At 41.4% G+C, this 27,704-nt stretch overlaps 2 long non-coding RNA genes across 2 annotated transcripts in view; one reads left to right on the forward strand and one right to left on the reverse strand.

Moving 5' to 3' along the window:
* Positions 1-1,660: 1,660 nt before the first annotated feature.
* On the forward strand, positions 1,661-7,774 carry LOC147034354 (uncharacterized). Its single transcript, XR_015058146.1, has 2 exons — positions 1,661-1,771; positions 2,390-7,774. It is a non-coding gene; the product is annotated as an uncharacterized LOC147034354 (long non-coding RNA).
* LOC147034355 (uncharacterized) overlaps positions 7,748-27,704 on the reverse strand; it is a 41,551-nt gene continuing 21,594 nt past the window's right edge. The window contains exon 3 of the long non-coding RNA XR_015058145.1: positions 7,748-7,880. This is a non-coding gene — a long non-coding RNA (uncharacterized LOC147034355). The remainder of the gene's footprint in view (positions 7,881-27,704) is intronic.

Consider the following 27,704-nt stretch of genomic DNA (forward strand, 5'->3'; position numbering starts at 1 on the left):
GTTGTGTGTGTCATTGGTTGTTATCTCCATATGAGGGTTTCAGAAGGTGGAACGGAGCGGAGCCCTCCCAGGTCTCGAAGTATCCACCGTCGTGTGTGTGTGTGTGTGTGTATATGGCAAGGTGTCCTTTGGGTAGGTGACAAGAAGAAGCCGATTCACTTTTGTTTAAGGTCCAGATGCAGATCTGACCTCTCAGAGGGATATAAAACGTAAACTGCAGCCTGGCGGAGGTGTGCGCTCTACCGAGTGTCGTTCTAATTATTGTTTTTACGTTAGCGTGATTCAAAAGTGTGCTATGATATTATTCATTGAGATCAGGTTTCATGATATATTTCTTATTTTGGTTGTGGAGGCTGTGTTGGGTTGTTTATGGAGAGTTTTGATCTGATCTTTAAAAGGATTGTTGTTATACTAACTTGAGAATGACAATTAAAAACTATTTCTATTTCACATCTTAAATATACGTCTACATAACATGATTTTTTTTCTGGTTTGTCTGATATGATAAATGATGATTCGCGACGTTTTGGAATGCTTCACTGCAATTCCTGGAGGGATTTCATTGGGAAGTTGTTCCATGCATTCTGCAATGTTTCCCATATTTTGTCTTTGGTTTAGGTTGTTTTTTTGTTTTTATTCCTGTTCAAATAATCACAGACAGCTTCTATATGATGTTAAGGTCAGAACTTTGAGGTATTAGTTGTGGAGTCCCTAACTTTGTTTTTCTTTGTAAATATGTTTTAACGACATTTGCGGTGTGTTTTGGGTCGTTATCGTGCTGGAAAACAAAGTTGTCGCCAAATTAGCCTCTTTCCTTATGGGACGCCATGGAGGATTAGTATATGTATATATTTGACAGCATTCATTCTTCCTTGAATTCTCACCAAATGACCAATGACAGCAGCAGAAATACATCCCCAAACCAAAATATTGTAGTTTATAATTTAAATTAATTTTCTGAAATTTGTAGAATTTGGTTTTCACTTGGAAGTTGTGGGTTACGATGTGTGAATAAGGGTGGAAAAAGTCTGATATCATGCAATTTAATTCCAGGCTATCAGACAACAACAGGTGAAAATTTTGAAATGGGGTGTAGAATTTCTATAGACACTGTATATAAAGTTGTATTGTCTGTCTGTCTGTCCATCGATAGAATTGGCCCCATCGGTAGTCACCCAATAATACTGCAAACCGTTGGAATCCTCTTCATAAATGTAGATGCAAGAAAGCATTTTCAAACCTCCAGGGAATTGGGTTCAGGGTTGGGGGAAGACCCCAATTGTCTATGTAAATGTATATCATATAGCACCACCCAGTCGTATTTAGCTTTACTAATCATCTCCTTACACTTAAACTCTAAATTCCTTCAGCACAAGGTGAGGGGTAGGCTCGGCTAGTAGTACATAAATACAGTGGCATGCAAAAGTATTCATTACTCTCCCTCTCTGTCCCCTCCTCGCTCCGACGCTCCACCCTCCTCATAAAATGCAGCCGTCTCCCTCCCTCCCTCTCCCTCTCTCTCCCTCCCTCCCACAGCGAATAGCAACATTTGCTGAGTTGTGGCTCTCCCCACCTCCCCCTAACTCCCAGTACTTCATCCTCTCTGCCTCCACTTCCCCCTCTCACCCTATACCTTCTCTCTCTCTCTCTCTTTCTGACAGGTTGTATTTGCTGGCAAAGCAACATCAGCGAAGTGACGGTTGTGTGCATCTCCAGACGCGTCCGGGCAGTGTGCGTCTCTGGACAGCTTGGCTGCGGACGTGTCCGGGCGGTATTTATGTCTGGACGGGAGTTTGTCTCCGGGTCGTGTTTATCGTATGACTGGTAGAAAATGGATTTCAGACATTATTTTGTTTCCATCTTCACTATTATTCGATGCAGAATCATTTTGATGAGACGGTATGAATCGTAATTAACGCTCCAGTGCATATCTGCCTTCCCTTCCTATCACCTCACATGTCTTCCCTACCCCACTCCTTCTTGCTCCCCCTCCCTCCTCTCTCCTTTCCCCTCCTCCTCTTCACTCTCCCTGCTCTCTCTCCCCCACCCCTCTCTCCCTCTTTTACTCCCTCCCCCCTTTTGTATTACTATCAGCGAAGTGACGGGTGGTATTTGGTAGTGTGTATGTAGTGTGTGTGTGTGTATATATATATATATATATATATATGTAATTGTTGCGGTTCTGCAAATCATATGCCTTGAAAGCAATGGCACCCAACATACAGTGATCCCCGGGCAGTTATTTCATTGGTCGTCATGCAGTCAGACCTTCCCCTCATATCTAGTGGGTTAACGGGATGAAGTGCATTGTATGGGTCTTATAGCTAGATCTAATTATATCTCCATCTTCCATTCAATCCTGATTTCCAAACCAACCCTTTCCTTTTAGATATGGTACAAGTCAAATCAAGCAAGAAAGAAAACACACACGATATGAATAACAAGCACCCACGCAGCCTCCCGTGAAAGAAACACAAGAGATACTGTAGAGCACGTGCATGGCACGCCCTCTCATTCAAATCTCCGTGCCAATTTACAACAGCAACTCACCTTGCTCACTCCTCGCTCACCAAAAACTCACCACCTCGACCACCAACGTCTCCCATACACGGGAAACTTCCTGCACCTCCTCGTGCCTCTGTATTGATACAAGCCAATATACAGAGGCGTGCTGCACAGGAGTTTACTGATGCGGGGACTGATACTGATTCCCGTAATGCGGGGACAAGCCAAGAACGTTAGCAGCACCAACCGCAGCTCGCCGAGGGTACCCCAAATGGGGATGCGGGATTCATACGACACTTGTCCAGTCGACAGAACACGGTAGGATGGGCGGCGAGGGGCGGGGAGGGGGTCGCGGGAAGATCGGTCTGGGAGTTTGGTATGGAGCTCCAGGCCATGTTGCCCCGGATGTGCGAATGAGACCGCTTCCGGCCCCAGGAGCCATGGCTAGGACTGCTGTGGCCCAATAAGGAAGCATGATTCGGGTCACTGCACGTTGCTTCTGGTTGTCACCCCACACTTCACACGGACTTCCCTTCCTCTCATCTCTCACTGCCTTCCCTTCCCCCACCCATCCTCTCCCTCCCTCCTCGCTACACCCCCTTTCCCCCTCCACCCCTTTGCTTTCCCCCCTCACCCCTCACTTTCGCTCCCCCTCTTCTTCTCCCCTCCCCCCTTTTAGTATTCCCGTCAGCAAAGCGATGGATGGTATTTGGTAGTCATGAATATTGAGAGCAAATAGCATGATGCTTTCTCAAAATGGAAATGTTTTAAATCCACAGGGATGGCGAGGCCTTCAGAGCTGTGTTCCATGTGATGCTTATGTAAATAACTTGCTTTTAGATCATGGATTAGCCATATATTGTCACAAATAAATCACAAGCGACTGTCAGGCAGTGTATTGGTTCAGAGCGATGTTTACACTTGTATACATATGAATCGATATGGAGCGAATTATTTATAATGTACTAGGGGGTCCGGTAGTCTGTTGGACCAAATTTTCATTGGTCTTCACGTGGCCTTGAGGGTTTTTGCTGGTCTGAACAAAACAATAGGTTTCCCAGCCTGGAATCCTTGGAACCCTAATAATAATAATTAGAGGTCTTTCAGGGTCTTGGTGGTCTTCAGAGTCAAGGGGTGTCTTGAAGAGTCTTCAAAGGTCTAAGGGGTCTCAGCAGTCTAAAGGCTCAAAAGGTCCATTCCAACAGTACATAATTAATTAATAGACTATGTAATTAATAGACACAAAAAGCATGACACACACACACACACACACACACACACACACACACACACACACACACACACACACACACACACACAATCTCTAATACATATACAAGTTACATATTTACAATCACACACACACATACACACATGTACTAATGCACACACATACAAATTATAAATTGAAAGTCACACACACAAACACAAGTTAATGTCCTCACACATTCAAATGAACAGAGACAAATACATACATTCAATGCATGCCCCCCCTCATGCCCCCCCCCCGAAGATAAAAGCCAGTCCCGACCATGCTACACTCAGAAGTTAGATGGGCTCCCTTCTATGCTTCTATGGGGTGTCGACCTGTTTAGTATCCTGAGATCTGGCAGTCTACACCCACACCGATAGATTTTAAATCTTTGGTATAACCTACTCTTAAAAGCTAGGGTTAGGGTTTAGGGTTACATTTAGGTTTAGGGTCAGGTTTAGGGTTGGTTAGGGTCAGGGTCAGAGTTAGGGTTAGTGTTGAATTAGGGTTACTGCCTTTGAAGAGTGGGCCGTGTTAGCCCGGATCCGTTCTCCATTCATTCGTCTTTGTTTTGACTTTGAGTCTGAGTCTGACTTTGGAGACATGATCTAGAGTCTAGATCCTATATTAATTGATCTAGCTCGAAGACTCTAACTCAAACTCAATTTTAAATAAAGATGCCTTCTCCTTCAAGTGCTAATTAATCCATGAGCAATGGATAACAAGCCTGGAAAGCCAAAGCAAAGGCCAGTCTCACTCGCAGCACACAAATATACGCATACAGGACCATGACCACCATCACACTGACCTGACAGAGAACTGACCAAGAAGTTGCTTTCCATCCAACACGACTGACTCTGTTCTCCCAGATTTTTCGTCTTTTAGCATCTGATGGAAATCTATACATCTTGAATCCCTTCTCCATTCTATTTGTGCACCCAAAGGCGCAACAACCTGTCATTTTGTCGTAAAATCGTCGATGTAAAACACGAATGAGAACGCTGTGTACAGTGGGAACGTCAAAACGCTGACCGATATGCGTCCGATCCTGTCCGCAATGGACTCAAAATGGCTCCACGCAATCACGTGACTAGATTTTTCCGGACCCTCTATGTCGCTACTCTCTCTATAAAGGGACTCTAATACAGACTAATTTGATCACTTCATGTATTTCCACTTAGGAGTAAATACAAAGAAAAAACGGTTTTTGGGTCTCTCATAGGTCTGTATTACTTCCTACCACTGAGCGGAATCTTTTGAATCTAACATCAAAGTGCTGTGATTTTGAATAATTAATCAATCGGAAGAGTTCATTGTAAGGGAACTCGACAACATAGTGACAACATTGAGCTCCTCCTTTCCTTTGTCGGCCTAAAATGTCCTCCCTTGATATTTTCTCTCATGTAAGCTTTGCATTACAAGCTGTTTTTTCTTCCTTTCTTGTTTTTGTTTCTAAATCAAGGCAGAAACATATCTGCAAGACTGATGCTGTAAATGCTGAGCTGGTTGTTGGAATATTTTGGCACACCTATCCTGACCGAATTGCAATCACTTCCCTTATTTGCATTCAAAAAGAAATACCAGGAGAAAGTGGTTTTCAGATCTTTCACAGGTCCGTGGTTGATTCAGATCTCTGATAGGAATCCTTTAGAAACACCGAAGTTGGTGTGCATAGTCTGTGATGATGGTCACCTCGATACTGAAACATCTCGATGCATTTTTTTTTTTTTTGCTGTGAATTTTTATTTTCTCCCAAACTTGACCTGCAGTTATTGATGCTCAGTTCCACAAACTCGGACTACAATGCAGAATTCCTTCTTTGTGCCGAGGTCTCCTTAAATATCTTGTTTGCTCTTAACGTGGCAATGATAATCAGTCACCTTGACACCAATGGGTAATCGGTCAACTTCACACAAAACACATACATTCTGTGGACGAGTCATTGTACATCAAAAATTCATTATAACAAGATGTCCTCCAGCAGCCCAAAATTCAAGGTCTCCATAATATTTAGGCCCACATTCATGACAAACTGTTAAGGCATCACTCATAAATGCTTAAAAACCAAATTTTCCTCAATATTTCACCTTGTTGGTTCAATCTGCAGTTCACATTTGTCCATAAGAGTTTTTACTTAAATTCTCCACTATTTCTCAACAGATTTTGATTGTTCATAATTTAAATTTCCACATTTTAGTGCTTGTTATACAGGGTTTAATTTTGATTGTTAAAACGGGATTGTACACAAAAAGTGTTGTTTGTTCCATTAATAATTAGTTGAAAGAGTGTTCTTTATAAGGTCACTTTACTTTACGACATCTACTATTTAAACTCCTATTTTCATTTGTATGTCTACCCTGCCCTCACTTGATATTTTCTATCATGTAAGCTTTGCATCATAAGCAGATTTTGACTTGCTTATGTTTCTGCATCAATGCAAAAACATATCTCTAAGACTGATGCTGTAAATACTGAGCTGCAACAGTCCCCTTAGAGGATGTTTGTCATTGGAAATTTATGGAAAGATCTTGCAGGATTTGTGAATTCATTCCGGTGGAGGCTTTCTCCAATCTTGTTGATCTACCTATTTATTGGTCAAATGCACTTTATGTAAATGATGATGTCACTGATAATATGTTGCACTATGTAAATGAAGCAACCTACTTCATTTACATTCATCATACCCTACGCATTGTGTCATATGAAGTGATATACAGGTTGTCCTGGAAATTTTACGTTTTAAACTGTTTGTGCTTTGCTGATGTCTCAAGAGGCAGAAATATTTATCCAAGACTGATGCTTTGAATGCTGAGCTTTCATACTTACCTGTACATGTTGTCATCTTTGGTTATGCATGGATATATTTCCAGCACCCTTCATCTATAACCCAAGGATATCTCTAGCACCTTCCTTCTATACCAACCTCTCTCTCTGCAGAGAGACCAGGAGAAACGATGCCTGCTATTCACAGCTAATGTTGAAGACACACTATTCAGAAGAAATAATTATCTCTGCCAACGAAGGTGAACAGAGGTTATGTTTTCACCCCTGTCTGTTTGTTTGTCTGTGAGCAGGATATCTCAAAGTTATGAACTTATTTGGACACAACTTGTTGGAGAGGTTGGGTGTGTGCCAAAGATAAATTAATTACATTTTGTAGAAGATCTGGATCTGGAAACAAAATTTTTAAATTTTGTAAGTGATTCTTCACTATTGGGAGATGGGGCCAAAAACGGTATATAGCCTGATATTTCAAGAAGTTTTGGACAGTTTATGACAAAACTTGGTGGATGAGTTCAAGTCAGGTCAGGTCGATTTTGGTTCAGGTCCAGATGAAGATCCGGCCTCACAATAGGACACAAAACGTAAAGTATTAAGCCTGGTAGAGGCATACATTCTCCCGAGTGCCATTCTAATTGAGCACTGTGGAGATGGTAGCAGGCAGCAAGATGTTAGTATTGGAGAATCGGAATGCTGCATTATTGCGCCCAATGAATCCGATATGGCATTCAAGGCAATGATTCTGATTCTGATTGGGAGTTCTTCCATTGATTCAGTTAATGTTAGTGAGGTGGGCATTCCATCAGAACACATATTGGACAATTTTGTTCTCTCACTGAAAATCTTGATTTCTTACAACAAAAAAAACTCGCTAAAAGCAATTGTTAAAAAAAAAATGTTCTAGGCTTGTGGAAGAGCGATGATACAAAACAAATCAGGACACAACATAACAAAGGGAACAGCAGGAGAAAGGGGAAAATACCGACAGCATGGCAGAGGGAAATTAGATGGAGACAGACAAACAAGGGATACAGTTAGCAATGAGGGGTAAGGGAGAACGCAAAGGGTGAACAATATGAATACATAAGAAAATTTTTGGAAGGGGTAGGGGTGATTTAACATCTGTACAATAGATCATGATTTTGGATGGGGATGACCTGAGATGGTGGTGAACGTCTATCTTGAAGACCTGGAGGGAAGAATGAGATTGCAGAGGATGGAAGGGGGTTCCACAGATGGGGAAAAAAAGAGGAATAAATGAGTGGAGGTGAGCAGTGGTTCTGGATTTAGGCAGTGTCACTTGGAGATGGTTTCTGGTGGACTGTATGCATCCTGCAGATACCTGGGGGTGGCGGGGTGGGGAGGAAGCACGGAGAGGATAGAGGGTGAAAATCCAGAAATGACGGTGGAGGGTGCAAGTCCAGAAATGAGTGAAAATGAGTGACCTTTTCTGACACATTTACCTTTATTTGTGTTTTTCAGAGCATTATGAAATGACCTAAAGCTTTTCCTATTTCTAAGAATTCATTAAAATATTAGACAGGTATCTTGTTAAAGCAAAAAGGGAGTTTAATGTGTCAATTATTTTTCAATTCATCTTACCCTCTTGTCTTACATTAACATTGATCGTGAACCTTATAATAGAAATTGTTGATGCAGAGCTCAGACGAGATATCAGACTCGATGCCCTTTTTGTGGTGTCAACCCTGACTGTAATGTAATTCAATATAATACATCACATCACATGACTATGTTCAGTGCGCATCACATGAGATGATGGAACCAAGTGTCGTGAGATGAACCAGATGTAAGCATTCATGGGTTGAAATGCAATAAAAGTTCCTCCTCATTGTGAATGCATTTACAGCATTTCTCTTGATTTCTTCAAACCTCTATTCAATAATTTGGTGACAAAGATAAACCCTGGATAAACTGTCAACAAATTCTGCCAGATTTCTATGATGGCAACTGCTGACTTGGCAGCTCCAGTTCCATTATTATTGACTCCAGGAAGGCCATGCATGTCGTGGCTACAATGGCACCATTTGTTCGACAACTATATTATTGCTGCAAGCTTCCATTGAGCAAGTTCAGACCAGAAACGAGCTATTCTACTATATCCACTTGGTGCTGAAAGTCAGAGAATTTTCCATACTTTGCCAGATGTTTAAGGTGACGACAATACATTTGTAAAAGCCTTGACGAAACCTGAACAACGTTTTACCCTGCATTAAACGTTATCGCCGAGAGGTATCGATCTTGACAGCAGGCACAGCACCCCAGAGAGTACGTTGACACCTTCGTTATTGCAATTCTAGCAAATATAATCCATCACTTCATTGGTGGGGGAGAGGGAGGGGAGAGATTGGACTGGAGGGAGGGGAGAGAAGGGAGGGAAGAGGAGGGAGGGAGGGAGGAGTGAGAGAGAGGAGAGGATGGAGAGAGAGGAGAGAGGTGAGAGGAGAGAGGTGAGGGGAGAGAGAGGAGAGAGGTGAGAGGAGAGAGGTGAGGGGAGAGAGAGCAGAGGCGGGAGGGGAGAGAGTGAGTTGAGGGGTGGTGGGGTTAGAGAGGTGGGAGGGTAAGCTAGGAAGGGGGGAATAGCATGGAGAGGGGGGGGTGGGGAAGGGGTGGAGAGCGACACCTCACCAAACGTTGCTGCTGCTTTACACTGCGGGAGGGAAGGGTGCGAAGAGCGGGTGAGAGAGAGAGAGGGAAGGGGGGGGGAAGAAAAAAAAGAGAAAGTTGAGGGGTGGAGGTGGCATTAGCAAAGAGAATGATATGTTATGCGTAATGACCGAACACACACACACAAAAAAAAACTCATGTCAGAACAGCTGTCCAAATGACACAACAGAGTTTATAATTTAATCTGCTGGTGCATTTCCAAAAACTGATACCCTAGTTCCAGAAAACTTGTGGGAACATGAACCAAAAGCATGGACTAAAAACATGGAAGTACCTCCCGCTCACGTACGACCTAATGATCCCATTGAGCGTGAAGATCGAAAACAAAGCATTGCGACCAGATATCATACATATGAAGAGAGAAAAGAAAAGAGAGAAGAAAGCATTGCTAAGTGAGGTGTTAATACCAGTGATTTTGAACTAAACGATGCAAAAAATCAAGAAAATGACCAAATACCAAAACCTCAAGAATGAAATTAAAACATCCTGGAAGCTGAAAAATGCTAAAATTGTAGCAGTGGTCGTTGAAGCTACAGGAATGATGAAAAAGAACCTCAAAGATATTTCACACCATCCCTGGGAATATTACTACAAACGAACCACAGTTGGAAGCTGTCTGGGTCTCAGTGACGATCCCGAAGAGAGCCCTCAGCACACAACTTTGAGAACAGAAAACTTCACAACTTGGTCCATGAATCGTGACCCCTTACCGAAATAAAGGTGGATACTTTGCGGCACCCTGGGAGGAGTCCATTCCACATTCTGAAACTCGCATATGTAGATACCAATTAAGGACATACACACACACTGAGGTGGATATTGTGAGACCTGGTAGATCTCTGTTTCACCTCTTGATGAAACCCACCCACATGTGGAGATGGCAGGCAACAACAGCAACTTATACTTATGTACGTACGCACACTTTGAGACCTAGTAGGTCTCTTTCACTTTCTAAAACCCACCAACCACATGTGGAGATAGCAGGCAACAACTGCAACTTACGCGCGCGCGCACACACACACACACACACACACACACACACACACACACACACACACACACACACACACACACACACACACACACACACACACACACACACACACACACACACACACACACACACAATTTTACCAATGTCAATACAGAGTTTTGAAAGCTTCTACCAAACCACAGCACCGAGAGCTGGACTGCTGCCTTTCGTTCACTGCTGCTTTCCGTTTCCATGCGTGATATTTGAGTGATACTAATCTGTGCATGTACAAGTCTGTGTGCGTAAGTTCCATCACAGCAGCTGCAATAAAATTCAGTGCATGCTTCCAATGAAACTGATGCAAAATACAACTGGTTTTAAAACTACAAAATTGCGTGACGAATGTAGAATGAAGACAAATTGTGTGAAACCGCCGAATCATTCTCATGATTTCAGCTTTATTTATGAAGATGGTTTTCACATGTTTGCAAATTCGGACGGGAACTCAAGTCCTGAAGCCGTGGCACACAGGAACAGTTCTTGGATGTTTTCTCCAATTTCGCCATTGGGGAGGTGAACCAGGGAGCGCTGGTGAGTCCACATCACACAAATGTAAATTTGTATATTAAATGTTTACTGTAGACCTATATAGAATAGGGTGCATCAAACGCCCCCTTTTTTGCGAAAGTTTGAAAAAAAATAACGGCGAGAGGACAGATGTGTTCGAATACATGAAAAAACATTTCTCTTTTTTTTCAGAATTTTCGTTCATCATCTTGGGGGACCACATCGAGGTCAAAGTTTTTAGGCACGCAGCTCCTGAGCATTTTCCAGAATAAGTGTTATTTTTCACTGTATAGTGATCAAAACTTGTGTCTGGTGGTGAAATAATTCTGACATATCAATGTACTGCTCCTTTGGTGATGTTTGTAACATGGTTGGCTTGTAATTTGTTGGCACAGTTTCCCGGAAAATGGTATTTTTTTCCCCGGAAGTTGTGTTTTCCCAGAGAATTTGACACGTGGCAGATCATGAATGTAAAAGTTTGGACAGTTTGGACTGTAAAAGTTTGGACAAAGGAACTTGACTATTGCCTATTGGGCGCTTTGGTGCAGACTTCGGAAAGCCTCACTTCCCCAAGGACATTCACTTGACATCTCACCTGTCTGACTTTGTCTCGGTCGATTCATGGTTTGCGTTCCGAGAACTTGAACTGGACGATTCATTCTTAACGTATGAAGTAAGTGGGCAACACTTCCAGCCTATGTGGATTCAAAATCTAAAACCAAAGCACTCAATGTAACTAATGATGTGGCTGAACGTCGAATAAAACTCGGAACGGACTGTCTCGGTGCAGCTAGGTCTGAAGAACACTTTCAGAATGTGCAACAAGTCACTGAGAATGACAGGAAAGAGAATCCGAATCTCCGGAAACGCTTGAAACTTGATCATTAATGATATTATACGAGTACCTTGATATGAATACACATAATTCTGGGTAATAAAGCCGTGAATTTGGCAGAACCGAGGCATTTGTTACCATTTTGTAGTTTTTTATTTCTGGGAATATCACCAGTTTCCCGTGTTGGCAAATTTCCCGGAAAATTTGATTGGCTCTATATCACTGGAACATCAACAAAGGAGCAATACATCGATATGTCAGAATTATTTCACCACCAGATACAAGTTTTGATCACTATACAGTGAAAAATAACGCTTATTCTGAAAAATGCGCAGGAGCTGCGTGCCTGAACTTTGACCCCGATGTGGACCCCCAAGATGATGACCGAAAATTCTGAAAAAAAAAGAGAAATGTTTTTTCATGTATTCGAACACATCTGTCCTATCGCCGTTATGTGTTTCAAACTTTCACAAAAAAGGGGTCGTTTGATGCACCCTAATATAGAAAGATCACATAACCAATAATTTTAATATGCACAAAGTGTGTAGTTTTTTTGTATTTCATCATACGTTTATTATATACTAGCAAATTCCACCCATCATTTCACTGATGGGAATACGAAGGGAGGGGGGTGGAGAAAATGAAGGGGTGAGAGAAAGAGGGTGGTAGCAGTGGCGTACTTAAGGTATGGCAGGTATGGCACATGCCCTGGGCACTACTGAGAAGGACTCGGTCTCTGTCAAGAATGGAATATTGAAGTTGAAAGACGTAAGAGACAAAAGAAACAAATGGCTGATGAGAACTCGAGAGACGCTGGGTTAACAGCCAAGGAGGAAATCGAAAGAGTCATGAAGGGAACACTCGACCGTCTTCACAGAGAAATGGACGAAAGGTTCGCTCGTTTATATGACACTGACGCCAAGTTTGGGTTCCTTCTCGATGTTGAAGGACTGTGTTACGGCGCCGACAGTAACGACCTAAAGAAGAAGTGCGAAAATTTGGGTGAATTGTACAGCTCTGATGGTGATGGACATCAGCCATATGAATAAATTTTGGATTGCAGAATGTTGCTATCAAGTCAGGCCAACATGAAAATATCAAGACCTGAAGAGCTTCTCGAATTTATTGTTCAGTATGGAGATGAGAGCGTCTTCCCCGATCTTCGCATTGCTATTCAGATAATGCTAATCATTGCAGCTTCCATCGCCAGCTGTGAGAGATCATTCACTAAGTTAAAACTAATACTTTCGTATTTGAGAGCCTCCTTGGGTCAAGGCAGACTCTGTGATCTCGCTCTGCTGAGTGTAGAAAGAGAAGAAACTGAAAAAAACTGACTTTGAGCACATCGTAGACCAATTTACATTAGTGAAAGCAAGGAAGGTGCAGTTGTAATTTTCATGTAATGCCATAATTTGTTAATTAAAAGATTAACGAGCTTGGGTTGTATTCTTGAGCTGATATTATGGTAAAGTTATCTAAAAGATGGGTGTCAGATGTTTGGACAGGGGCGCAATTTCAGTGCTTGCCATAGGCGCTATTTTCCGTAAATACGCCCCTCGGTGGGAGAGAGAGAGAGAGAGAGAGAGAGGGAGAGAGAGAGAGAGAGAGAGAGAGAGAGAGAGAGAGAGAGAGAGAGAGAGAGAGAGAGAGAGAGAGAGAGAGAGAGAGGAGGTGGGGAGGGGGAGCGGAGTGAGGAAGTGGAGGGGGAAGAGAGAGAGAGGGAAGGGGGAGAGAGGAGGCATGGTGGAGCGAGAAGGGAGGGAGAGTGAGGAGGGGTGGGGGAAGGGAAGTGAGAGCTGAGAGGAAGGGAAGGCAGATGTGCAGTGGAGCATTAATTAAGATTCATACTGTTTAATCAAAATGCTTCTGCGTCGAATAACAGTGAAGATGGGAACAAAATAATGTCTGAAATCCATTTTCTACCAGTCGTACTATAAATGCCACCTGGAGCCAAACACTGTCCGGACATGTTCGGAGACAAACACCACCCAGACATACCTGGAGTTAAGCAGTCCAGAGACAAACACTCGGTCATGTGTGGAGACAAACTCCCGTCCGGACATGCCCAGAAACAAACACCGCCAGAAACATGTCCGAAGATAAACACAGTCCCAAAACAAACACCGCCCAGAAAAAACACCACCCGGACACATCCAGAGACCAACTCCCATCTGGACATGAACACTGGCCATATACGTCCAGAGACAAACCATCGGATACGTCCGGAGCTAAGCTGTTCAGACAAACTCCGTCCAGAGACAAACTCCATCCAGACACATCTGGAGAGATGAGAGAGAGAGGGGGGGAGAGAGGGGGGTGAGAGAGAGGGGGGGGAGAGAGAGAGAGAGAGAGAGAGAGAGAGAGAGAGAGAGAGAGAGAGCTGTGAGAGAGAGAGAGAGAGAGAGAGAGAGAGAGAGAGAGAGAGAGAGAGAGAGAGAGAGAGACAGAGACAGAGACAGAGACAGAGAGATGTGTGGGAGGGTGCTGCTCTGTATTACGTGGGGGCCGAGCGAGGATGGGACAGAGAGAGAGGGGGTGGGGGGAGGGGAGTTAGCATCGAGAAAATATTATGCTTTGTGAACAACACACACACACACACACACACACACACACACACACACACACACACACACACACACACACACACACACACACACACACACACACACACACACACACACAATATTAGTGCTTCACCAACATCAGTAATTCTTCAGGAATTGGCAGATTGGAGTCAGTGTGATTACCGACTACAATACGTACAGTATACAACCCAAAAACCTTGAGTAGCCTTCACCCTTGTTTTGGGGGAATTTCAAGAAACAAATAATAAAAACAATGTTGCATGAGAGACGTTTCAGGGAGATGTGCATAAACATTAATCTTTATAAACAGCTGCCAATCGTTATATGATGGGTGGAAAAAAATTGGTTCTGTAATTTAGAAAACACTTTAATATGGCAATTGGCTTGAAAATCGAGTGTTATCAAATATATTTTCCTTTGAAACTCACAAAGAGCAACGATGTAATCATTGTAAATCATGTGCTTCCACCTTGTAGCAATTGCTGAATGTACATCCCGATCGGGACATGAACTGTACCGCTCTCGACTGTATGCCACTCAGCAAGTGGATTAAGCACTCAAGCAAGCACTCCAGTTAAATAGTTGATAAAGAATGGCTGGCCAGGCTGTAGCTGCATACCATATAGGAAACCATTAACTTTAAAGCCGGTCTTCACCGTGCCAGCAGAAGTTAAAGAAATAACATGAATTTGTTCAAATCATGACTTTATCCACGAAAGAGATGCTGTTTCATGTAGAACAACCCGGAGACATCACAAAGTTTAATCGCCTGATGTATAAACATTTTAGATAATCTGCCACACTGCCTGCTCGTCTGTGCATGCATCACATGGTACATCGGTTCGGGGTCCACGTAAACGTTATAACTTAATTTTAACACATTCGTTTTTCACCAGATTTGCTTTGACTCCCTGTAGAGCACCTTGCAAAACCTCTGAAAATATAGACAAAGATCTGGCAGATGCTATCGATAAGCAGTCCCTCTAGGAGACAGAGCATGATGTCAAACAGTGAATGCATTAAATCATACAGCTCAATGAAGCTGATTAATTTTGTTAAGTTCTTAAATCTTTTGTTCACTCAATATAATTATCCAAACAGGTGAAAAAGACAAGTTTAATGCTTTGGAAAGTTCACATTTTCTTATATATGTATGGAGAAGTAGGGACATCACTTTGCTTGCTTAAAGTAAATAGGTATATAAGTTTAGTTATAAGACCCGTTACTTCTTTAATTTTCAGATTACACTCCAGATTTCAACACTTATTTAGTCTGGATGATATGCGATCTTCAAAGCTGAAATAATATTTCGATGATATACTTTAATTAGTCCGTAAGAGTAGATCGTGGAAAATTGCATCATATAATGCATGAAATCGCTCCAAGCTCCTAATTTTAAAACTATAGCACTTACAAAAGTGATGTACACAACGATTCAAAGCTATGATGAACAGGCATTCGATAATATGAGTGAGGAAAGTAGAAAAAAAATTTTTATCGTGAAGAAATTGTTGCAGCCTGTTCCAAGTTCAGGCAAGGTTGAGCAGGCCAAAAAACATGGTGGCTTCAGACCCCAGTGAGATTACCAAGGATACGCCATAAGACCTCATAGAGAGCTGTGACCGAGAATGTTCCTGATAAAGGAAGGATATTATTAAATAAGGCCGTTAATTATCTTCAAAAGAGGTGTCTTAATTAACTCAAACACCCAATTTTCAGTCATGCACTTCCTTGGAGTTTTCTTCGTAAGCATGCAAAGTTTCAGGCTGATAGGTTTCATGGTTTTGGAGTTATGGTGGAGACACATACACACACACACCAATTTGTATAGATTTGTTCAGAACTGTGGATTGTATTTTTCATAGGCTTAGTGAGTATGTATGTGACAAGTCAAGTGTATGATTCAAATCATATTTGTTTTGGGGGTAGAAAACTGACATGTCTGGTAGATGACTCATGTCATTTGTTTTTTTGTGGGGGGGGGGGGGTGGAAAGTTGGAGAGGTTAGAAATTGGCGTGATGGGTACATGATTTATCGTGGGCTTAAAGCCAGTGGCCATTTTGAAAATAAATAATAATAACAAATAAATAAAAAAAGGGCTTCTTCCTTTTAAAACAAAAAAAATAATCTCGACAATCAACTAGTGCTTGTTTTTTTTGACCTAATCTATATGCCCCAGAGAGGATCATAACATATCCCTTCCCACCACTCCTGCAGGGAGTGGGTGTACTTGTGTAATTATATCTAATACATTGCATCACGTGACGATGTTCAATGCGCATCACATGAGAAGACATAACGAAGTGTTGTGAAAGGACCTGGGTTGAAGCATTGATCTGTTGAGATGCAATGCCATTTTGAAGGGATTTATGGCATTTCTTGTGATGTCTTCTTTCCTCAATACGTACAATACTTTAATTACAGGAAACTCATGCCAGCCTAGAACGCATGACAGATTGGCAACAACAGCTGAGGGGCACTTGGGTTTTTTTTTTTCACTTATTCAGTTTTTGTAAGAGCTGATGGTATTGATATTTTTATTAGTGTATGTAGGTCTGTCTCCTCCCCTGTTTTGAGGAATTTGTATCAGGTTATTTAGCTTCCATGGAGTTTTAGTATAATCAACATGTTTTTGTTGTTAATGTCGATGCACCAAGCGATAGCAGGAACTAGGAAGAGGAGCCGTTTTTACTGAATCCTTTCACATTCTGTGACACCTAACCTCAAAACTGATTGTTGTGTTTGGTGGTGATTTTTACCCTCACCAGAGAGAGGGAATTGCATTAGGGTCCGTTTGTCTGATCGTTTGTCCACACAGAACGAGTGTTTTTCTCTGCAACCGCTTGTTAGATTGAGACAAAATTTTCAACATCGGAGTGACTACTCATGTAGAATATTTTAATGATAATAATTATGTCTTAGGAAATGTGGTGTGGCAGCCATGTTGGAAAAGAGGAAAAACTTTGGACCTCTGTTTTTCCAAAGCCGCACGAAGGAAAAATTTGAAAATTTCCACTTAGCAAGTACTACACGTGGGGAATACGTGTGATTTTTTTTTTTATGACGCCATAGGTGACTCCTTCATTATGATATCATAATTGCATACATAGAACACTACATCTGATTAGTATGAAAATTTTTGAAGGTAATCTAGGGATAAATTGGTCCACAGAAAAAAATTATTGATGATGTAATCCGTCACGTGGTTCAGCAGCTTTATAATGGTTTTTGGGGGTTTTTTTTTTTCAAACCTTCAAAAATGACCTTCTCTGAAACAGTTGAACAGATCGAGGTGAAGCGTTACACATATGATCGCCTATCCATGAGGAACAAAACATTCACACATATAATGTCAAAGGTCACATGGTTTGGCAGCCATATTGGATTTACCATAAAACCTATTAAACTCCTTCTCCAGAACGGCTGCAAAGATTAAGGGGAAATTACACACAAAAGTTCCCCAAGCCTTAGGGATACCAGGGTATTCACAAATAATTGAAAAGTTACATGGTCTAGCCATATTGGATTGAGCGGAAATCTTAAAAACATTCTTTCTCTGCAACCGCTTCATCGATTGTCATGAAACTTCACAATTATGATCTAGTAATCATGGTGAATATAGGTTTTAAATTTCAATCTGATTAGATGCACGGTCTAACAGCCAGAATATATATATTTTTTGATCTGGGTTATTTTTTATTTTTTTGATTTTTTTTTTTTTTGAACAAGGCTCACTTGGCTGCACCTGAATGGGTTTGATGGTAGAGTAGTAGCAGCTGAAACCCGAATTATATCCAGGTTCCCCCTGATGACTTCATCTTTGCTTTTTGCTTGCTTGGGTTCCTTCTGATGACTACAATGCAGAACTGTACCTATTTGGTCTTCATTTTTTAAAATTGAATTTATTTTAATCCTATTCTGAATTCAATTGAATAATAATAATAATAAATGTCATGGGTCAGGATCAAATGTCTGATCAAAGTGGAGTTGCATCAAAGCAGGACGTCTTCGTGCCCGGGCATCACTGCCAGCAGTTATTTCATGGCAGTTGTAGTTATGTCTCATATTTATTGTATAACACACCAGTACACAAATGCCACACAAAATACACCACACAAAACAAGTCCTGGTGAGGGTCTGCAATCTCTGATTGTACTTTTTCTTGTTTGTTATGTTATTATTATTTACTATCCGAAACCCCGTCACAGACGGATTCCGTTCCATGAGCCCAATATGACAAACAGTGGCGGCTCTTGTTAGAGCCGGATCCCAGTCGATGTACTCCATGGCAATACCTAATGAGGCCTACAAAACGTCCATGTACACGACATTTTTGGTGTACACTACTCCTTGTGAAGAAGTCCCCTGATTTGTGCATGTGTCTACTTTGACGTACAAACACCGTGTCAAAACTTCTCAGGTCACAGTTCCGAGAAAAACGTGACGTGACCGCGAGGAGGAGCACAAAATTAGTCCTTCAGTATTAATATATAGATGCAATGTTTCTTGATACATTTTTTGTGTCAAATTCACATTTTGAGGGAGTCAGCATTTGCAGAAAAGGGTTTTACATTGCGGACGCTATTTTCGAGGAGTGGAATTACACCTCTCAGCGGTGACAGTCTGTCGACGACAGACATAATGACGTCAGCGAATGACCGATGATGTCATGACGTCCTTACACCTCTCAGCGGTGATGTCACACGTCGCCATGTAAACGAATGTAAAACGAAAAGTGTTTATTCTGCTTCAGAGTTGAAGTTTGACTATTGGCACGATGTGCGATGCACTCTTACAGGTACGAAGTTTCTTTCAGTCCAGGTCACAGTACCGAGAAAAACGTGACGCGACCGCTAGGAGGAGCACAAAATTGGTCCTTCAGTATTAATATATAGATTTTTCAAATGTCCACTGGCTTTTAGCCCCTGCAAATCACGTAACCGACATACCAATGCTCTTTCTGTGATCTGTCCTCCCCATATTTCCGCAGGTTGCTCAAGGTCCACCAGCAACCTCCCTTCTGGTGAAACTACCTAAATCAAGAATCACTGCTCACCTTCACTCTTTCATTCCTCTTTTTTCCTGCCTCTGGAACAAACTCTCATACTCTCTTCAATCCCATTCTTCCCTCCAGGTCTTCAAAACAGCTGTTCACCACCATCTATTATCTTCCCCCATCCAAAACTATGATCTTTTCTACCCCCGTTAATCCACCCCAAATCTGCCTCCTTCAAATTCCCTGCTTTCCTTCCTGAAAGTCCCTGTGGTGTCCATCTTGTTTAGCCCGTGCACCCCTGCCCAATCCCTTTCACAGATCTCCTTCTGTCACTGTTCCCCACTGTCTTTTGCTTCCCTCTCCTACCCCTCTTGTCTCCTGCTGCCTTTGTTATACGTTCTGTATATTAGCTCTCATACGAGCCTCAACATTATATACAAAAAAAAATAGGAATAGCGCAGAAAAAACATCCACCCTGAAGCAGACCTCTGATCTTATCTCGTGTCATAACCTCAGTGATGTGTGGCGGCAGCTGCAACATCCCAATCTCAACAATTCACCTGGTGTCGACTTTGGTTAAATCACTTTTCACTTGCTCGACTCGATAAATTTTGTAACATTGAAGTTCAGATCCAGTGTTATTGTCAACAATATAAAGCGAATTACTCGAGAATATAGATACAGACAAATAAGTATTGAAACGTTGAAACTCTGGAGATTCTCCACTTACAGGAATATGTTGATGGTTTTGGTGAAAATAAAGTGTCCACTACTTTAGAAGAGGCGAGCTATGCTCAAGGCATAAATAGAATAAAATGTCTTCAGAGCATCAGTTAGGTTGATTTTGATGGTGGCCTTATTACCCAACACATGTGAAGCGAAAAGTGGGGTTAAGCAATTGGTTCACTTTGTCCGTCTGTCGACAAATGTCAGCTTATGATTAAGGAACAAGTTAATTTCTATTAAATGTTATATTTTGAACACAAATCATGACATGAATCGGAAAACGAACCTATAGTTTAGCGCAGTACTTTGACTGAATTTGTCCCAATCGCGAATGCGCAGAGAGGAATGAAATAATTTTTTTTTACTCTGTCTACCTGTTTGGCAGTCAAACAAAATTGAAAATGATTCCAAACAGAAACTTACTGTTTTAAAGGACATCATGAAGGACACAAATAGCAGGCACAAATAACTAATGTAACGTGTTAAATAAGGTGGTGTAAAAGATGCTGTATCAACGATGGTAAACTTCTGAATTCTTTCCTGCAATCTTTAAAATCTTTATTTTATTTCCATTTCATGATTTACTTGAACACAAGAACACAAATCACCTTTTTGGAACGTTCAAATCCTTTCCGTTTCGTAGTGCTTGGCCAAAATATTACAACATTTTACATCATCACGACCAATCAAATATGCCTATCACAGACCCTGCCCATGTCCTTGTTGTTCAAGACTGAGGGGTAAGGTGTTCCATGAACTCTCTAGTTAGACACTTGTAATGACTTTTTCAACTTTAAGATAGATATTAAGTGAGTTAGCAAATGCTCAGCTTCCCTTATAATAATGGTTATATTATTAACAATAGCACAAAAATGAAACGTTGTTAAATCTTATTTTAGGACTGTCTTCCATAACACAAGGCCAGCTGTGTGTCTGCAATGCATGATATCATCACGAACGTGCCCCAGCTGAATTGGCCTCAATGACACTACCTGGACGAAGCTATTACTCTTGATGAACATGAAGCTGTGCTTGACCACCATTGTGATCACAAAGCCACTGGTTACCTTCACAAACTTTGTTGCGAAGGTTATGTTTTGATCGCTGTGTATTTATTTATTTGTGAATATGTGTGTTTGTTTGTTTGTTTGTTATTCGCATAACTCCAAAAGTATTGAACTGAATCGCAGCAAATTTGGTGGGATGATTGGTTATTATCCGAGGACCATTTAATTAGATTTTGGGAGTGATCGGGTCAAAGGTCAACGTCATGAAAAGGTCAAAATCGTCTTTTTACCATTACGCGGTCAATTTGTATCCAATTTGCATGCAACTTATGCCCAAATGTTCAGAATTCAATGCCCCATCTTGTGATATGTGACATGACACAATGACGAAATAACCCTTATTAGCGGTTGGGAGTCAAAGGTCAGGGGGGGTCACGACATTGCAAAATGTGCGGTTTTAGTCATAACACGGTCAATTCTTATCCGATTTGCATGAAACCAACATCAAAATGTTGACTGTTCTGTTCCCCACACTCTAATACCAATTACAAAAGAGTACAAAGGTCAAGGTCGAGGTCATGAAAAGGTCAAAATCGTCATTTTGCCATAGTGCGGTCGATTTTTATCCAATTTGCATGCAACCAATGCCAAAATGTTGTGAATTTAATGCCCAATCTTGTGATATACGATATGACACAATGACGTCATTACCTTTGTTAGCGGTTTGGGTCAAAGGTCAGGGGGGTCAACGACCTTTATTATCATAACGCGGTCAATTCTTATACAATTTGCATGTAAGTAGATTCAAAATGTTTAGAATTCAATTCCCTATCCTGTGATGTGTAATATTTGATTTCTTATAATCTGACCAGTTGTCATCAGATTGAATTGACACCGACACCCAAAAAGGTCAGGGAGCTCATACAGAAATTGTACAATGTACGTGAATCAGTGTCAAACAGCAGGAAATTTAATGTTTTTAAGCCATAATAACACATATGAGATGGCAGATGTGGTATGGGATTAAATACCCTCACAATCAACGGTTTCTGGGGGGGGGGGGGGAAATGTAGCGTTGGCGAAGGTATGCGCTCTCCTGAGTGCCCGTTCTAGTTTGGATGTGGACTACCAGCTGAATTTTACGAAGCTTTCTGGGAACCACTTCGGCCAGCTGCTTTGCTTTCAGTTTTTTTTTTTTTAAGGTCTTTGCGATGGATTACGACTTCTTAGCTGTCGACGTGCAGTTGTATGCCTTCTAAGAAAAGGGATTTGCAGCTGCTACAGAACTAGAAACCAATTCCTTTACACTGCACACATTACAAGATTTTTTTTCGTGAAGCTTTGGCGAATCGTGTAAGGACAGTTTTTAGGACAATTACACATTCTGTTCAATCTTATTTTAATTCTGCATGAGTCGATACATGATTATATTTTTGTAATACTGGATTTATTGCATGTGTGTGCACTCCAGCAACAATGTACAGTACTGGGCTTTTCTTTCTTGATTAAGAGAAAGCCATCAACTGTTAAACATGAATATCTGTTTCATGATTGAAAGCAATGTGATATTTTTGGAGCACCTTTTGTCTTTCGTATTATATAATCGTATTTTTAGTCCAATGAAAGTTAATTGTGGTCTTTACTCAACCTTGCCAGTTCAGAGCAGAGTTTGCCAAGGCTGACCTTTGTCTGATATTCTACATTATCTCTGCATCATTATGTGTTGTTGAGTTGAGTGTGGAAGTTGGAAACATTATGTGTTGAGTGTGACACCCCAGGTCTTTCCAAAATAGCAACAATATCACAAGGAAAGCGAAGCTTCTCACAGATGCTGACATTGCATGTGACATAGTATTTGTTTTTAAAGCTCTTGTCATGATAAGGCTATGCGTAGAATTTTGTTTTTGTTAAAAATAAACACAATTGGAAAAACTTTAGACAAAGGTGGTGTATGAAGAATGTCTTGTGTGATTGAAACTTTTTGTTCTCATGGTTATCTTTATGTTGTATGTAGACTCATTTAAAATTTTATACTTTATCTTTTTAACTTTATTGTTAAGTTTTATTTGTTGTTGTAAGCCTATTTACAGTATTAAAGGATTTCAAAAGTCAAAATCTCTGCCATTCACCAATGCACACACACACACAGATGTGTGTGTGTGGAAATATTGTACCCATTGTTTCAAAAAATAACAAGACCGAGAATTGCTTTGCAATACATGTCCCCTACCAGTTTCAATGAATGTTCGTTTGTTTGGGCATTGTATAATGGTGTGTTCCGTCTCAAAAATAATAAAAATAACCGAATGTACATACATGAAGCAAAAACATGCGTACGGTTTGTATGCATATCTAATACATCATGGTTACATATCTGAGATCATTCCATTTGCAATGAAACATCGACTAACCACAAAGGTCGAAGGCCTGCCGATCTGTGCTGCCTCATGGAATGGCAACACATGATTTTATTGGTGTGTAGTGAGGCCAGCTGTCCAGCCAATGGGTGGAAAGCACTGGGGTGGAGTCAGGGCAGTTGAGCACTGACCCATGTAGAAATTTGTGATATTTTCTAAGTCTAAAAAGGGCATAACTCTGTGAAAAATTGAAGAAATGCTCTGAAACTCGAACTTGTTCTGTAACATCATAATAAAACAATGGACCAAGTTTCAGTTGAATATGTTTAAGGGTATGTGAAAAAAGTTGGAAAAACTACAGGTGGGACGGACAGACAGACAGGCAGCCAGACGGAGAGCAAACATAGAGATCTAGTCTCCTCCAGTGAAACCGGTAGTGGACTAATAATTATCTTTAAAGCACTCATTGTCTGCATACATTTCATCCTACTATATAAAATAAGGAAATTATTTGAATGTGTGTACGAATGTCTGAAAATCATGGAAAAAAAAACGGCTGTGCTCATCGCCACCAAATTTTGCATACGTGCTTGGGATAACCTATGGTAAAATCATTGGCACAATGCCCTCTTCCCCTACCCCAAGAGGGCGCAGTTCCCTTTGTAAGCAGGTCACCATAATGGGAAGAACGGGACCACAGGCTGACCAGATCTCATATTTTATGGGATCGCCCCCATTTTTTACCCAAATGTCCCATGTCCCGTTTCATACCTTCTTTGGACACCATTTGTCCATTTTTCAGCACTTCGAATCAACATTGGAAAAAGGAAAGGCGGCAAGCAGCACAGGCTCATACACCAACATCATGGCAACTGCATACTGTCAATAAGGCAAGCAGTCGTCGGAAATCCTGAAATGGAGTCATGGGACTCATTGCACAGGAGCGGTGTAACAATTACTAATCATGTTCAATTGCTTTTATTTTTTATTTGCAAATCAGATTAACTCTTTGGAAAAGGTGATGATGGAATAGTCTCAAAACCTCACTAACAATAATTATTTTGTTCTTTAGCAATTTACTTGAAAAAAAATGTTTTTTTTGTATACATTGATGAAGCTCGTATGAGAACTAACACACAGCGCACAAGGGGGGGGGGCAAGAGACAAGAGGGGTGGGAGCAGGAAGGACAAAACAGTGGGGAACAGAGACATTAGGATATCTGTGGAAGGGATGGGGCGGGGAATACGGGGTATGCAACATGGACACAACAGGGACTTTCAGGCCCTTACACGACAGGGAATTTTCGGGAAGGAAAGCAGGGTATTTGAAGGAAGTGGGTTTCAGGTGGATTAACAGAGGTAGAAAAGATCGTAGCTTTGGATGGGTGGATAAGAGGTGGTGGTGAACAGCTGTTTTGAAGACCTGTCAGGAAAAATGGGATTGAAGAGAGTGTGGGAGCTTATTCAAAAGGTGGGGAAAAAAGAGGAATGAAAGAGTGAAGGTGAGCAGTGATTCGTGATTTTAGTAGTTTTACCAGAACGGGGTTGCTGGCAGACCTTGAGTGCCCTGCGGAAATATCGGGGGGGGGACATATCGTAGACAGAGCAAGGGGGTGAGACTGGAGAGGAGACAGTGGAAGACAGAAAGACCACTGACCTGCCTGGGGTGAGAGAGTGAGAGGCCCAAAGACTCAGCCTCGTCACGGGAGATACCAATGATCTGAAATGCCTTTGTTTCCACAGTGTGAAGCCAAGAAAGGTGAGGGGCAGGAGCACCAGCAGAGGGGAGAGCAGTACTCAATCAGGCTGCGGCTGAAAGCTTTGTATGTTGTCAGGAGCTCAGGTGGGCTGAGGAAGGACTTTGCATGACGGAGGATTCCCAGTCGGTGACTGGCTTTGGAGGCGAGGTTTGAAATGTGGCTTTCCCAGGAAAGATCATGGCAGATAGTGAGACCCAGAAGCTTGAAAGGAAGGACTTCTTGCAGAGGATTGTTGAGAAAGTGGATGGGGGGATTTTCCACACGGTCCTTTCAGAGAGACATAGTGAGAGTGTGAGATTTGTCAGGATTGAAAGACATGTTCCACATGTTGGACCAGTTTGTGATTTTACCCAGATCTGCAGTGAGTGAAGAAGCTGCTGCTCGCCGATCTGAGGGATGACAGATAGTATGGCAGAGCGTGGAGTCATCAGCAAAAAGATAAAGAGGATTTTCTTGAGAGACGGAGAGACATTTAATTTTTATTTTAAAAAAATAACATTTATTTGTACACGTCTTGGTGATAGAAAAACATATTCAAAATCCTACAAATTAAAGTCTATGAATATACAAAATACAGCAATCATTTTGTGCTTGACCTGCGCCTGAGTGCCCGTTTTTGTTTTCTCTCAGATCTGGCCACCCTGAGTGAGAGGGAGTAGGTGTTTCGAGCTATATTAAAATAAGGGATGTGTGTGTGTGTGTGTGTGTGTGTGTGTGTGTGTGTGTGTGTGTGTGTGTGTGTGTGTGTGTGTGTGTGTGTGTGTGTGTGTGTGTGTGTGTGTGTGTGTGTGTGTGTGTGTGTGTGTGTGTGTGTGTGTGTGTGTGTGTGTGTACACATCAAAAAAATAACGACTGGGCTAATTGAGGGAGATGACTTACAATTTTTGCCTGTACATGTGGAATAGTGCAAATAGTTTAACCACTGATCCCTGTCTTCAGGAGGGGGTACTGACATTATATTTCACTCCCGTAAGGAGCGGGTATTACTCATATATTAAAAACATAAGGGTAGTGATTATTGAGAAAATGCAATTTCCTGAAGCTGCAGAAACTAAAGCAAATGATCCTGACTGGTAACCAATTAGACATGACATGGAATGATAATGTTGTCGTAAAGGGGGATGTGTATCATAAAAGGAGGGTGCATGTCGGGGAGAGGTGACAAATGTACTCTTTGCAGTCAAAACTTTTGTGCAAAGCAACAATAAAATTTGGCTGCAGTGGCTCGAGTAATAGATTGTAGATATGATTGAACAAAAACGATTCAGTTGAATAAATCAAAATTGGAATTTTTCTGCATAGATGGGAAATCACAAATATGGAGCACGTCGCCTGAATTATTCATGTACAACTCAAACTGAGCGCGCTAATAGAGGCAGTCTCATCATGCAGTACATGTTCTCCTGTATATAATCTCTGGTGGGTAGAACAAATGTCACTTTACTTGAGTCGAGCTGCAAATTAAGCACACCCTGCAATGCTGCAGTTGCACCGGTCACCATAAATAGTTACAATTCAAGGCAAATCAAAGTCAAATTTCAAAATCCAATAAATAATGTTTGATCATGATCGAGTTAGTTATCATTTTACATCCTGAGTGAAAAATTAAAAAAATGCACAATCTACCATCAAATATAAATTCAGAAAACTGTAGAGAGGGAGAGAAGAAGCTGTGTCTTGCATTGGGGAGAGCAGGTGGTCTTGGAAGGGTCCTGATTGGCTGTGTTCAGCATGTGACATAAAATTGCATTTCATAGTCAACCAGGGTTGAGACATGGCTGCCTCCAAATTTATAAATCACTGCAAAATTCACTCAGTCCTTAACACAAGGGTGCCACCATACCCACTGTCATCATCTGTTTGAGAAATAGGTAAACTTATACACTATTGGGTCTATTCCACATCATTTCAAGGTTGTGACTGGGTGTAAATGATGGCTCAAACTGATATAAGGCACACTATAGGTCTTCAATTTGTTGAAGTGTAGATGACATATCAATGTATATATGCTGCAATGATTCAGTGCCCTCACAGTATCGCTCTAACTGTGAAAACCCAGCATGTGTCAGCCTGCAAGAGGCATATCAAAGCGCTTCTCAGTATAAAGCTACTCAAGTCTGGCTGCCAGAAAGAGACTTTGATGGCTTATGTAGCATCCCACCATAAGGGAAAAGGCAATTTGTGCATTGCCCATTCAGTACACATATGCAGAACCTACCTCTTTTGAATGAAATCATGGAATATAATATCGTAAAGTGGCTCAGAGATGTGAAAGCATAATGGTGTACCGCTGGGATATCACTGCATTTCAACAAAGATTGATAACATATCAACAACAAGATCGATATTCAATGACCTTGTATCATTCCTCATAATTTATTTTCTAAACTATCAGTTTGCCACCCACCATTCTCCAGCTCCACATGACATCCTTCAATAAAGCTGTGTTTGTACATCTCTATGATGTTTTCAGACCATACCTTCTGCCAAGCACTTTCAGAACACGGTGGGGCTGTACCATCCACTGTGGAGTGGAGCATTTTTGTGGTTCAATCAGAAAAATGGGCAACTTAACTTCACCAAGTGTTTTTTAAAGCAATTTTGGTGATCACGGAGAAATCAAAGTGCTCGTAGAGACACCATAGCCAAAGCTGCAGTTCGATTTCACACTTAC

The sequence above is a fragment of the Eptatretus burgeri genome, chromosome 1, assembly GCF_056783735.1.
Source record: "Eptatretus burgeri isolate ZD-2024b chromosome 1, Ebu_testis_v1, whole genome shotgun sequence".
NCBI lineage: Eukaryota > Metazoa > Chordata > Myxini > Myxiniformes > Myxinidae > Eptatretus > Eptatretus burgeri.